The sequence below is a fragment of the Myodes glareolus genome, chromosome 7 (assembly GCF_982192425.1).
Source record: "Myodes glareolus chromosome 7, mMyoGla1.1, whole genome shotgun sequence".
Lineage (NCBI taxonomy): Eukaryota > Metazoa > Chordata > Mammalia > Rodentia > Cricetidae > Myodes > Myodes glareolus.
In genome coordinates, this window is record NC_142032.1 from 68,672,968 (window position 1) to 68,687,506 (window position 14,539).

Sequence of the window (14,539 nt, forward strand, 5' to 3'; positions counted from 1 at the left end):
CTCTAATTGGAGAGATGAGACTGTTGGACAAACTTCTCAAATGCCTGACGGCCAAAGCAAAATGTAGGCGGTGACATCCTTTGACCGCAAACTGGAAAGGCTTGTGCAGAAAGTGAGGTTCTTACTGTGTTAGGACATCTGAAGGAGGTGACTGAGAAGATAAAGGGAGCCAGTCTTTCCTTTTCTATTTGAAGACAATGATTTTCTGGACCGGTTCTTCACTGTGCAAGGTGAGTTCTAATGCAGGTGTGCATGGGGCCCTTCTCCTATCAGCAGGTAAGGTAAAATCCCACACATCCCTGCTGAGGCCCCAAGAGAGAAGAAGGCTGCCTGCTGTTCTCAGGGACAGGCCTTTCCATATGGTACTCTGTGCTGGGCCTCCCTTAGTCAGAGTTGGGGTTCATTCCTACGCTCCCCCAGATTCTAGCTTTGGTAGTGTATGGGGGCGGTGACTGTTCATACTTGCCTATGTGGACAGTTACGTCGCTACCAGCTCTCTGGGAAACCTGGCTTTGAGGGTGAAGAAAGGAACCAACAGACTGAACCTTAAGTGAGACTCCAGCAGTTTTCACCGAGAGGCAGAATCACAAGCCTGAAGTCCCTCTTTGCAGTGGGACCTGAAGCTCTTCTAAGGGAGTCTCAAGCGTTAACCATTACATTCTACCCTAGGTACTAGCAACCAGTTCCTCCTCTGTCAATGTACTTTCTAAGCCCCCTACATTGGAACATTTTACCTAACATCATTCTAGCAAGCAGCTCAGAGCTCTTATCCCTGGCATGGCTACCCTCTTCACCTGCCAGGTTAAAACCCTGTTGGTAAACTGAGCCTTCCTGCTCCAGCTTCCCAGATCCCAAGCCACCAAGGAAAGAACACCAACCTTTAGTCGCTAACAATCCTTGCTATCCTGAAAATGAAAAAAGAAGCCGAGGCTAAGCAAAGTAGCCAGAATCTATGTCATTGATCTTTGCCCGGCACAATCCCATCCATTCATGATGTGCATTTGAATAAAACAAGCAATAAATCATTTGCTAAACAAAGCACACCGTGCATGAGACATGTCCCCGGGCTGCTGCTGAAACTCCTCCTGGAAGCAGTTTACTGGGTGGATTACTGAGGCCCAGCAGAGCAGACAGAGGGTGACTACGGAGCAGGAGACAGATGCTCCTCTTCTTCAGGTCCTGCTCAAGGGTGGACCTTGGTTTTGCTCAACTGGACACATTGTCTGGGGCCCAGCAGCAGGGACCGGGCTTCAGGCCCAGGAAGGGGGAATGAGGGATCAGTCTGTCCAGCTCAGAATGAGAAAGAGACACTGAACCCCCTGATCCCTGAAGTGAGTCTTGGGGCTCCAGGTAAGGCTTACTTTACTTAACTGCCTGCTGACAGGCCCCATCTCTAAACAGGAAGAGGAAGCACACTGCGTCCTCAGCCGAGGAAGGCAGGAGGTGACTTCTGCTGTTGGCAAACAGAAAGATTCACACAGAAAAATCTATTTCTGGTGATGTAAAAACACACGAGGAAAGTTTCCGAGAAAAAGACTAGGATGGAGTGGTTCTTTTTTTTCTCTTGGTACTTGGTAAAAATGCTTCATCAACATGCGGTATGTTCAAACTCATATGCAGAGACACCCGGCCATGTCTGTCTTTCATACCTAGACACTGCCCTGTGTGGTTGGGTGGGTACCTGGGTCAGGATGGACTGGCAGAACAGGAACTGAAACTTAGTCTAGCGACTTTGCTGCTGACCACCATGCCTTTGGACCAGGAGCCATCCAGAGAGCTTCCCTTCTGCAGACAGACAGCAGGTCACCAAAGCCTGCGGTTCGCTGTCCAATCAGTTCTTCACTCTTGGGAACCAGACACTCGACGCTCCACAGGTCAGACCTCGCCTGGGGGCTCCTTCCTTGCTCTTGCTGGGATTGTGCCCCTTTCCTCATCCTGCAAGGTGAGATCAGCCAGGATTTTATGAGCACTGTGACACTCTCACGGCCTTGGCTTCGGGAACAGCGCCACCTTCAAGCCTTTTCCCAAGGTCTCGTTCCTCCCTCTTCCAGAACTTTCATGGTTTCTACACAGATTTTCCCCAGTTTCAAAGGAAACTGAAAATGTGGGCTCCTGGATAGGCTGAGGTCCTTGGATGAAAGTCGTGGACTCCAGGATGAACGAAAACGTAAGCTTTGTCTCTCAAGGAGGTCGAAGCTTACCACTAGAGACCGCATAAAGCTACTCATAGCAGCTTTGGTTGTGGGAGCAGATGACATTCTGACCCTAGGGAGCATATATCCCTGATGTGACAGCTTCTGCTGAGCTGTAAGGAGATGAACAGCTTAGCACAGAAAAGCAGTTTTCTGTAAAAGGCTCTTTGCTTCTATTGGACAGACCCAACCCCTACCCAGGAGAGTCAAGGGCTCACACTGTGCACCCCACATTCCCCACAGCCTGGCCTCATCCTTGGTCTTTGAGCCAGTATCTGCTCCAGAAACACCTGGTCACCCCAGCCAGAAACTCTGGGCCTTTGTTCTTGAAGCGCCTCTTGACCGATGTGATAAAATAGTCTAAGAACTCACCCCGTGGCCTCAGTTTCCCCACACTAACCTCTGCTCCGGGTCACACCATAGCCAGATCTTTCCTTAGTCTCCAGCCACGTCACAAGCATGGGCCACCATACTCAACATTTAAAGTCATGCAGACCAGTGCTTTACCTACTGAGCCATCAACCTAGCTCCAAATCCACAGATTTCATGATGAGGAAGAGGTGACTCAAGACTCTTGAACCTATGAAAGTGATCCACAAACAATTTTTTCCTACAGTGGAATCGGCAGCATGCTTCAGAATCCCCAAGAGGGTCATTGGTCCCTCAGGCAGCTCCAGACACTCAGCTGGTGACCCCGTGAATGCTGAGCCCCAAAGCACCGTGGTTCCTATGCTTTCCTCACTGACCCTTCTCCAGCTGCATCTAGACACCTGCTGTTCCCCAGGCAGGAGAAACCACTTCCCACTGCTGGACAAGCATACAGAAGCCTCTCTGTCTGAAATATTTCAGTACTGTTGACTGCCAAGAAAACATCCACACCCAAGCCTGTCCTCCTTAATGAAGCCCTTCCAGTTCCCAGCCCACAAGTCCATTCCACCTGCTCCGCCCCACCTCTGCATCTGATCACCTGCAGCCCTCCCTCGGGGTGGCAGCTTCTGTGCCCCTGTGGAGCTGGGGCATCCAGCGGGCAGGCACGGTCATAACTTCAGTGTTAAGCACAGAGTGCGTATCGTCTAAGTGTTCGATAGAGATTTAAGCATTCCATTTGCCTCTTCTTGCAGGCTCTCAAACGCTGCTAGGATTTGGGGAAAACTCAGAAAGAGCCTTTGAAATATTTCTAGCTTGCTAAGAACAGGCCTAACTCGGCTCAACACAGAACAAGATTATTAACTTTCCCACTCTTGTACTTTCATATTACATTTGCGCCCAAGTCGGGGCTTTGCTCAAAGAAATTTAAATGAGCAGGCTGATAACACCACCAACAGAGGACCGCTGTGTTGAAGCCTGCTGTGTGGGCAAAGAGAAATGTATTGAAGTACTGATGCACTTGGTTGAGAGCCACTAGGAGCTCAGCAAAGAACGCTAAGTCAACAGCAGCTGGAAGGTAAGGGCAGGGTCACGGGTGCATCTCACAGCAGCCCCCATCCATCACTCCAGTGTCTGCTGCCCATGAAGGCTGCTTTCAGGTCCCCCCAAACCGCTCACCGAGGACTGGGCTCAGGCACGAGGATTTCTATGACTTGTGACAGTGCAGGATGACGTGGTTGGAAACCAAGGAGTTCTTTTGTTGCTGTTATTGTTTTCGTTTTTTATCAGTGAACTTCACAGTCCACGCAGGGCTGTTGGAGGAGTTTTGTTTATCTATGAAGCTAAATGTTTTATTCTCTTTGGGAGAACATTTGTAAGCTGTGTATTCATTTTTTAAAAGTACCCTAAAGCAACAATTTCCTGGCCCAGACTGAGTTTATGTATATCCTTGAATGCAACAGAAAAGATATATACTTTCTGGCTGTTTATTAATTTACACTGACTGCCTCCTCTGTAACTGGAAAAGAACTTCTACTTCAGAGAACCAAGGTGTTTGGGCCTGAATTCTATGGCTGATGCAACCATGTGCCACCATGTTTTCTAAACTCTCTCAAGCCGGCCTGCCTGATTCTTATCTTCTGCTTGGGTGTGCCCAAGATAGAAGACTCCACATCCCCACTTGAAAGGACATGTGCAGATCTGAGTCCTCCTGGCTATCAGGAGTGGGAGACAGAAGCATGGTCCTCTGAGAATCTAGCTTACTCCTTCATTGCCTAGCTCAATTACTTCCCGCTTTCTTTCTTCTCCCTCAGTCCCTTCTGGCTCCTCCCTGTTTGTAGATGATTAGGATGAAGGGAGATTGGAGAGGAACTTAGATAAGAAGTACTCTCAGTTAGACCCGAGGCTTCCCCCACCCCAGGGGTTCCCATGAGTCTCTAGCGAATCTGGAAAGCAGTCCAGGGCATTCTGTAGAAGGGGGCACTTCATCCATAAAAGAAGCTAGAGGCTTTCCCGCTTCTAAAGACCCATCCCTTTCCCCCTTCAAATCAACTAGCCTGTGGCCCGCAGTGTGTTCTGGAACACGTGACTGATATAAAGCTGCTAGAGCCATGCTAGTTGTGAGACACTGTGCCACAAGAAAAAAAAAACAAAAACAAAAACTGGCCGCTGGTGTCCTCCAATCCTGATCAGAGCCCTTGTCTGCTTCCAGGTGCTCTCCTCCACCCACAGGGATGTGGGCTGCCTCCAAGATGCAATGATCAGCATCCTTGAGGGAGACATGGTCCTCCCTATGGGTGGACACCCACCTGTTAGGAAATCTCAAGACAGAACTAAAAGCTGGTTCCTGTGGTAGGGATTTCAGACAGACAGGAGGGAAACCTTCAGGCGGGGCATCAAATCGTGCAGATAGGAGTGTGTCCGGCTCTGAGACTGGTTGGTCTCTTTAAACTGGAGAAGAAAGGAAAGTCAAAGCTGTCAGGCTTCACAAGGTACCTGTGGCGGCCCCACTTGGAGGAGGAGGGGACGTCTTGCTCCCCACACAGCACTTGGGCTTGCTGGCCTTGAGTCAAGGTCAGGGCCTTGTGTGCATAGAGCACACAGCCTTCAAAGCAAACTGATTAGAGATTGGCTGGAGAGACACAGCTTGGAAACTCCAGGTCCTTGGAGTGGAAGACAAAATAAAGTGCCACAGTCTGAAGGCCACTTATCATAATAAACTGCAATCAAGCATCCATAAACAAGAATCCAAAAATCTAGTTGAGAGGGGGGAAAAAAAAACACCGGAACTAATTTTCTCCTGAGTACAAATGGTGACTAATGTCCAGCTGGAAGCATCCAAACAGATCCAAATCCTAACAAAAATTATGTCTGTTTCTCAACTAAAAACCCAACACCTGCCCCGAGGACAACATGACAGAGTGTTGGATGCGCTCAAGCCCTTGGTTCAAGGGCCAAGGCTCCTTCTGCAAGCGTAAACTAAGTCTCTGCTGTGCTCTCTGCCACACCAGAACCTTCATACCCATGTCCATTTTCTATTCTAAATGCTGGAATCACAGGACTGTAAAGGTGGCTCAGCAGGTGCTTGCCCTGTAAGCATAACTACCTGAGTTCGGATCTCCAGACCCATGTAAAGCCAAGTGTGGTATCACGTACCTATAACCTTAGCACTGGGAGAGAGAGACAAGGGCATCCTTGGGCTCACTAGCCTGTCAGTCTAGACAAAACAGTGAGCTCCAGGCCACTGAGAGGGCTTGGTTCAGTAATTAAGATGGGAGAGGACTGGAGAGATGACTCAGTGGTTTAAAGTACTTGCTATTCTTGTAGACACCTGAGTTCAGTTCCCAGCACCCACTTGGCAGCTTACAACACCTTTAACTCCAGCTCCTGGCAATCTGACCCAGTGGGCATCAGGCACTTATGTGTGGTACACAAACACCAAACATGTGGACAAAATACTCATATGTGGATATAAAATCAACAAGTATCTTTAAAAAGAAGGTGGAGCGAGGACATCAGAAATCAACCTCTGACCGCTACAAGTGCACATGTGGGTGAGTACACTTGTGTGTGTGTGTGTGTGTGTGTGTGAGAGAGAGAGAGAGAGAGAGAGAGAGAGAGAGAGAGAGAGAGAGAGAGGTAAAAGAACCACACCTACTCAGGATCACACCGAGGACCACATCCTTCTGACCCCACCATTCCAATTCAAATTGCTAGCCCAGAACCTGAGTTTGTGCCATCTCCCCTGGAAAACAAAGACATGCCTGTTCTATTTGTGGCTATGTTCCAAGCAGGGTGACACGGCTGGACAGCCCTCTCTATTTGGCCTCCTACACCCTACCTGCACAGGCTCACGCACCACCAGCTCCTTTCCCTTGGCCCGTGCGTTCCTGCACTTCACAGCCAAACCAGGTTGAGTCCCAGGCACCCTGTAACAGTCTGGCCTTCCCTAGGTAGATACAGAATCACACATGAGCTACAGGAGCTCATTGCTGAGCTGTGATCCCCACACTGGACCTTCTAGGGGATAGGAGTCTGTGCTGCCCACACCCAGAGGCCTAAACACACTATCCAGCCAACACTCTTCTCTTCACCCCAAACTACTAACACCCAAACACCTGAATACAGCACGGTAGACTTCCATCGCTGCTAAGAATCAATTTTTAATTCAGTTTTGTTCCTGTTGATGGAGAGTCTATCTGTTTGGGGGAGGAAAAAAATGACTCCCTTTTCTTATTAACACTTGATACCAATTCCATGACAGACTAGATTAAATGTGTCCTTAGCTGTGTTTAAAAGAGATCTCAAAACAGATGACCATTCTTTAAAAATACTTTATCTGGCCCCTCCTTCATTAGGAATCAATATAAAAGCATATATTCATTTGTTTTTCTGAATTATATTGCTAAGAGTTTTTATTTCATAAGCTTCACCAAGCCCTTTGAAGCATTTATTTATGTAGCTGGAAGAAAGGGACCCACATTTCTGGCAGGGAGCCAGGTACAGTGAATACAGACGCTGTGAACCACATCAAAAGTCCCTGTGTGGCACACCTGGATGGGGTGGACCCCAACTGGCGAGATTTGGGGAACAGCAACAGGAACTGAGAAAAGAGAAGGAAATTGGCTGGGTGGGTAATTCCCAAAGGAGAACTCTCCCAGCCGGCATCTAGCGGTGGCCCCCACCATCTGCCGCTCCGGGAGAAATAGAAACATCTTATAAACCTATCACCTTAGGTGTGGTTTATAAATCCCAGCCATCTGGAGGGCAGGGGAATCTGATTAGAGCCCCACGAGCCTGGAGAGGTCCAGAGCTACCCCGGAGATGCCCCAGAGATGCCCCCACAGCCTCCCTGTTCTTTGGGGGAAAGAACTAAGCTCAGAGGGTGTTGAGGGCCATGCACAGATTCAAGATTTTATGTTATGGTTGCAAAACTGATCTTATGCCCTGATTCCATGTGCTTTGTTCAGAGCTACACTGCCTCTAGGTGCTGGGGTTGCCTCATTTCTACCTGACTTCACACCTGGCATGGTTTAATTCAGGCCACAAACGCAGGCTAATGTCCATAGCAAATTGTGGTTTTGCCTCCCGGATCACTAACACCGGAGTCATGCACATGTTGGTGCATGTTGAAAAATGGATTCCCTTCTGGTGCACAGGGAAATGGAAGCATTGAGAGTAAGTACCTAACTCGTGCAAACTTCACATGGTCATCCAGCTCATCGTGTAAAAACTAAAGCTGCCTAGCGTGTCACATCATATTGATTTGAACTAGTCCACAAAGAAAGACTATACCCACTAATCCAGATTTGGTTCATTCAAATCTTCGTGCATATGTGTGGATGGGGGTGGTGGATATACATGTGATGTATGTGAAGGCCAAAGGACAACCTTTAGTGTTGTTTCTCAAATACAATCTGCTGATTCTGAAACAGGGTCTCTCATTTGCCTGAAGCTCACCAAATAGGTTAGACTACCCAACCAGCAAGCCCCAGAACTGGGATTACAAGTGTGCACCGCCACACTTGGCCCATTTTATGTATGTTCTTGGGCTCGAACTCAGGCAAACACTTTCCCCACTGAGCTGGTCCCACACTGGTTTTTAACACATATGATATATATAGCATTAGGTATTTCAGGAAAACATACCTAGCTTCCTGGGTGATGAGCACATGTTTTCTAGTTTTTACATATCCTCTACTGCCACCTCAGCACCCGTGCAAAGTTAAGACAGGCAGTCCACTCCTGAGGAAGGAGCAGCGTGGTCTAAACTTGGGCCATTTAACCAAGACCACACCAGAGTCAAGATTTGAATACAAGTCTGAACCCAAAGTCCACGGTCTCAGAGACACACTCCTTATTGAAGAAGCTGAACTGTTGAAATGAATCAATGGAAACCTAAAATAGACTAGAACAAGTAATTTACAATAGGGCAAGTGTCCTTCCATAGAAACCACAAGAAAAGGGATTACTCCAGGACAGAGGGTCTAAGGAGGTTAGGGGGAGGCTAAGACAATTGGGCAAACTGAGCTGGAAGCTCAATAGGCCCCATGTCTTGTAGCAGGTGGCCTTCAAGGGAGACTAGGCCACAGCTCCATTTGCTAGAGACAGCAAACCAAAGATGACCTACATTGCATAGGACTTTCTCAAGTGACACTCAGGTGTTAAAGAGGCCCAACACTCCCTCCTCAGGTATGACTCAGACAGAATAAACGAGAAAAAATGTTTCAGGGAAGGCAGAGAATGCACGCAGCTCTTGTTCCCTTCCCGCTCCCAAGCCTGCCTCCTTGGGAGGTCTTATAGGGTCTCTTCAGCACAGCATCCCCCCCAGGAATTGGCCCTGCAGCTCCCATATGGACTGTTCTCCCCTCTCCATGAGCCAATGCACGTCAGTGTATGTTGCAGCAGACCGTTATGTGAAACAGAGACGCTCGTGCACACAAGCGTGCACTCACAGCACCGTCCTAACATAAGACCCAGCTCAGCACCCCTTTCCGAAGCAGAAAGGAAGCTAATGTATTAGGAAGGATGAAGAGAGCATTGGGGGGGGGGCACAAAATTACACCTCTGACTTGGCACACGACACCCCAGGAGAAAGGATCAGGTGTACCACAGAGGGTGCCTCAGCCTATACATTTGCCCCTAACCAACAGGGGGGATGGTTTCAATAAATGAATGACCTCCATGGTGGAGACCTGAGGAACGGTGCCGAGCTTAATTTGACCAACTGAAATGGATAGATTCATGACCCTTCCCATACCTCCCTGAACTTCCTCAGGGCTAAAAGAACTGCACACGGGAATGCCTGGGGCTGAAGAGATCACTTCCAGGACAGAGTTCCAAATCTTCCTCCAGGCTTCCTCGCAGGAGGTAGATAGAACTGCTGACCCAGGACCTCTGCTGGGCCAACTGTATCTCCACAGCAGGAACAAATGAGTTTTCAGCCTTGGAAGCAATGACCTGCTCTGTTCTCACCTGTGACTCCACAGGGGCTCCAGGAAGCGTCCAAGCAAATCGCCTCCTTCACTGACCTTCAGGGCTGATTTGCCTGAGGGGTTCTGGATTATCCAATCTAGTTTATCCAGCGACCTGGCCTTTCACTGAGACAAACAGCTACCAACATACAAACCAGAAAACTGTTGGGTTGTGTTGAGGGGGTCAGGATGAGTCACAGACAACATTAACTCTAAGAAACTAGGACCTGAGCCCCCAGGTGGCATTCAGGAGGCCAGGACCCGGCTTCAGGTTCCTCTCCCTGACAGTGTGGGCCTCCACTTTAGGCAAACCAACACCTGGCCTTTTGTTTCCCGGGCCCTTGAACTTGCACTGGGAAACCCCATCGTCCATCTATTGTCAAAAAGGAGTTCTGTCCACTTTGTCCATATCCTGAAAGCTGAGGGACCTTGGCAAGCACCAGCAACTGTTTCACGCCCCCCTTGGTTTAGTGCCCCAGTTTTAGAAAGACACTCCCACCATCCCTCATCCCCTAACTCCACTTTAAGCACCAATTTTTAAGTTGTAGGGAGAAAAAGATAAACATTGTTGGAAAGATGTCTGGGCACCTTGGATCACAAGTCTCTTATGTACAAGGACATTACTGACTGGACAGAGACAGCAATTTCTAGAACACATGAGCATCATTTGCTGATCTTCCTTCAAACTCTGTGACACAGTCAAGGCCACCCATTTCTTTCCTTTAGTTTCTGAGGTTCCAACATTCAGAGAGTCGTCGTAACTCAATATAAACCAATAATGTGATTCTGCAGGCATCATGGTCTAACCTCTCTAGAAAGATACTTTATGCCTGGAAGGAATTTAGGTCAGGTTCAGCCCTTAGTCCTTGAGCTTGGCTCTGCCTCATCACCCTGTGGGTCTCCCAGCCTTCCCCAGATGGTCCTGGGAAGCACCAAGATGGGTACCGCGGGCCTTTGGCTCCAGGACCTCCTCAAGGCACCGCACCGACTGTAATTCCTGAAGTGAGACCTGGGCTACCTGCAGGTTTCCCCACCGTGACCCTGAATCCCCAACTGACTGGGCCCCAGCATCCCCAGCATCCCCGCAGCGCCCCTGGGGCGCCGGGAGTTGGCGCAACTGGAGTCACTTTCTGGAAATACTCCAGTCTCAAGCCCTGGGTACTCAGCCCCCAACACACCGGTTGGCACCCCCTCCCGTTTCCACGGCATTCACACACGTCGCTGGGTATCTGTCACCCTCACACGGTCGCCACCCGCAGACACACGCCCTCCGCTTAGCGATTAGAGGAGCTGCCGAGGTGACAGCCAAGTTGGGACTGCGCCTCAGTCAGGTGGCCGGGGTCGCATGGTCTCCAATCGCCGGCACCCCGCACACTAGGAGAGTGGCAAGGACCTGACTCGAACGCAACATTGCCCGTTTCTCCCGCGGCAATGGCCCAGGCTGTCCTGGTCTGTTCAAGGTGCACGGGGTGCTCGGCCACCTCGGTACACAATGTCACCAGCCCACACCGCGCCACTTACCTCCCAGAGACCGGTGCTGTCGCGCCTATCGCGCCGCCGCGGCGACTCCGCATCTCCCGGGCGCCCGCCCGCCGCGCTCCGCTCCGGGGCGCCCGCTGTCCCCGCCGGTGCGAGGGAGGGTCGTGGGGACGTGCGGGGGCAGCGAGGTCCCCGCGCCGCTGGCGAGTTCTCCCGTAGCCCGCAGCCCACAGCCCGCAGCCCCACTGCCCGCAGTCCTCCAGAAGAGCAGGAGATCTGTCTGGCCGGCTCCGGCCGCCTCCAGCGCTGGGCTAGGTCTCCGACTCTGGCTCCTGCTTCACGGCGGGGGCGGGGCCCTGGCGCTGCGAGGGGCGACGGCGACGCCTGGTGCCTGGCTCTGGGAGCGCACCGCGGGCGCCCGCCCTCCTGGGGCTGTGGCCTCTTCACTGCGAGGACGCAGGCGCGTGAGCTCTCTGTGGCGCCCCTTTCCTGGTCCTCTGCCCGGACACAGGGTACCGTGGAGGGTGCCAAGGGGTGATGACACTCAGACCAACCGGAAAAAAAAAAAAACTCAGGGTCCCTTCCTGTTCATGTTTAGCCTTAGTCCTGGACACCAGGAAGTAGCCTGGCTACCGGACTGGGATGCACTTTGCATCTTGCAAGTGGTAAAGCTGGGCTGGGACATCTAGTAAGGAGCCTGCTTCAGAGAAGTTGGCAGAACTGGGAAATGTCCCAAATACTCCCTCCCAGAAAAGAATGTGCGGGCGCCCCATGGTGGGTGTTGGAGGGTGTACAATTAGTAAGAAATGTCTAACAAAATTAAAACACAATGGAACAGCGCACAGTACAGGGACCAGATCTGGGAACTTATTTCTTAGTGATTTCGCTTGGACTATAAAGGGAACTACCAACTTGACACAACCTAGAACTGAGTCTCAAGGGGGAATAATCTAGACCTGGTTGAGCTGCTAGCATGTCTGTAGGTGGTTGTTTTGGTTGCTATTTGATAAAGGAAATCTCAGTTCAATGTGGGGCAGCGTCATTCCTTGGAACAGGAGTTGCGGGTTCAGGAGCATTAGAGTGCAGGCTTATGATAGTAGACAAGGAAGGATGCGTTTATCTCTTTGCTCTTGACTTTGGATGGATGGCAAGAAAGAGGTGCATGGGGTGGTCATTGCTGCTAGAGTTGCAGAGCCAAGCTGGCTTACATGGTGACAGTTTCAGAGAGCCAGCAATCAATGCTTTAGTCAGCTGGGGTCTGTTTGGGACAGAGCTATAGACGGAAAGCCCGGAGAGCTGCGGAACCCTCCAGAGTGATAAGAATGCTCTTCCCTTTCCACGGTGTGGAAACACGAGCTCATCCTTCCTTCTCTTCTCCACACACCTGTCCCCCGGGGAGCTAAGGGTTTGTCTATCATTCCTGTCTCACTCACTCCTGCTCCTGAGGGGGCTTCTCCAGAGTCATAACACCATCCATGCGCACATCACTCAGAAGCATACAGCCTTCCAGACACGGGCAAGTGTCTAGCATCTAGCATCTTCTGCCACTTCAGCCCTAGCCCTTGCTCTTGGTTTCTGGACTCTTTACTCTGCCTCTAATCCATCTCTAAGTCTAACTCCTGCCTAGCACCTCCGTGTACCTTGAATACAGTCCCCCTCTCCCTCTCTGTGCTTGTCTCCACTAGGAGAGCACTGCCCTCTGATTTCAGACTCCCTGCTTACACCCCCCCCCCCCCCCCGCCACCTTGAGTACTATCCTGATGGCTGGTGCCTAAGCCCCTGTTCATCTAGTGCAACCACGGGGCTCCTCTTTCTCGAAATTTGCGAAAAGGCTCTTCCTGCTTGGACCCCCTCCCATCTCGCTATCTTTCTACCAATCACCTTTCCAAAGGCCGCATACCCTTCTCTTACAAGCCCTCATCACTGGCATCACTTACTGAACTGAATCGCGGTTTGTTTGCTTGTTGTTTTGAGACAAGGTCTTACTGTGTAACTCTGGCTGACCTAGAACTCGCTTTGCAGACCAGGCTGGCTTCGAACTCACAGAGATCCTCCCCCCTCTGCCTCCTGGGTGCTGAGATTAAAGGCACGCACCACCACCACCCAGCACTGTCTGCTCTTTTGGCGTCTGTCTTTGCTCTCTTCCTCTGCCCCAGGCCTGGAAGTGAGTGCCATCAGCCCAGGCTGTGCCTGTCTCTAGCCTCTACTCCTGCGACACGAGACACGCCCAGTAGCCAGAACACACAGTGCACACAAGGAGTGTCAGAGCAAAGGAGGACAGGTCCCAGCAGGCAGCAGCAGGCAGCAGCAGGCAGCCTTGTTACCTGCCCAGAGCCCAGTGGGGCAGGTAGCTCCCTCCTGACTGTGTCCTCAGGGAACAGTCCAGGCTGGGTGTAGCCAATGACATCATCACCCAGCTCTGGACTTGATTGCCATTAGAGCTGTAGAACCCAGCTAATGTGAAAGCTGGTGACGACGACCAACCGAACCGACCGTTTCAAAGTCCTGATAAGCTTGTTAGCACTGCAGGGGTGGGGAGGCAGAGTCTGTTAGCCACCAAGAGGGGAGCGTATCACCTCAGTCAGACATCTGCTGTTGGAACGTGACAGCCTTGAGAACAGGATGAGGAGGCAGATGGCTCTTCTCTCCCAGTAATATCTGCCCTGTTGGACCCCAAATGTTATTCTAGGAATTAAGCGGTATTCCTTTGCATCTTCTGACGTCTACAGACATCCTGTCATTCAGACACATGCTATCCTTCATTATCTCTGCTCCTCATTTGGGCTCATGGCTCCTATTTGAATCAGCTAATTCCTTCCCCTCATCCTAGACTACAATGCCTCCCCACCGCATGCCATCCCAATTGGCTTGTTACTCTGTCTTTTAGTACCTGAGCCATAGTCCCCCTGTGGTCATAGGCTCCTCTGCCTTGTTGACCCCATCTGAGGCCTTCCATGTACCCTTCTACCTCATAAGTTCTCCTCCATATCTGGCTGTGCCATTTTTTCCTTTGGGACACAGTGCCATCCAGGCAGGAGCCCCAGAACTGTATCGTCACCAGCCCATGAGTTCTGTCTTCCATTGCACTCAAGGACTTGACCTCTGGGCTTCCCCTCAGTAGCTGTCTTAGTTAGGGTTTCCATTGTTGTGAAGAGACACCATGACATGACAACTCTTACAAAGGGAAATTTATAATTGGGGTTGGCTTACAGTTTTAGAGGTTTAGTCCATTATCATCATGGCAAGGAATGTGGTGGCTTGCAGGCAGACATGGTGCTGGAGAAGGAGCTGGAAGTTCTATGTCTTGATCTACAGGCAACAGGAAGTGAGTTGTCTACCATGCTGAGCATTGCGTGAGTATATAAGATCTCAAAGCCCACCCCCAAGATGACACACTTCTTCTAACTGTACCTGCTCTAACAAGACCATACATCCTAATAGTGCCAATCTCCGTAGAGCAAGCATTCAAACACATGAATCCAAAGCCACCATATCTATCTAAATCAGCACATTCCACTCCCTGGCTCC

At 50.5% G+C, this 14,539-nt stretch overlaps 1 protein-coding gene across 1 annotated transcript in view; it reads right to left on the reverse strand.

Annotated features, from left to right (window-relative positions):
- The window catches only part of Ptpre (protein tyrosine phosphatase receptor type E), a 146,819-nt gene extending 135,493 nt beyond the window's left edge, over positions 1-11,326 (reverse strand). Inside the window, exon 1 of the mRNA XM_085693249.2 lies at positions 11,054-11,326. The gene's annotated coding sequence lies outside the window, so the exon portion shown is untranslated. The remainder of the gene's footprint in view (positions 1-11,053) is intronic.
- Positions 11,327-14,539: the final 3,213 nt, after the last annotated feature.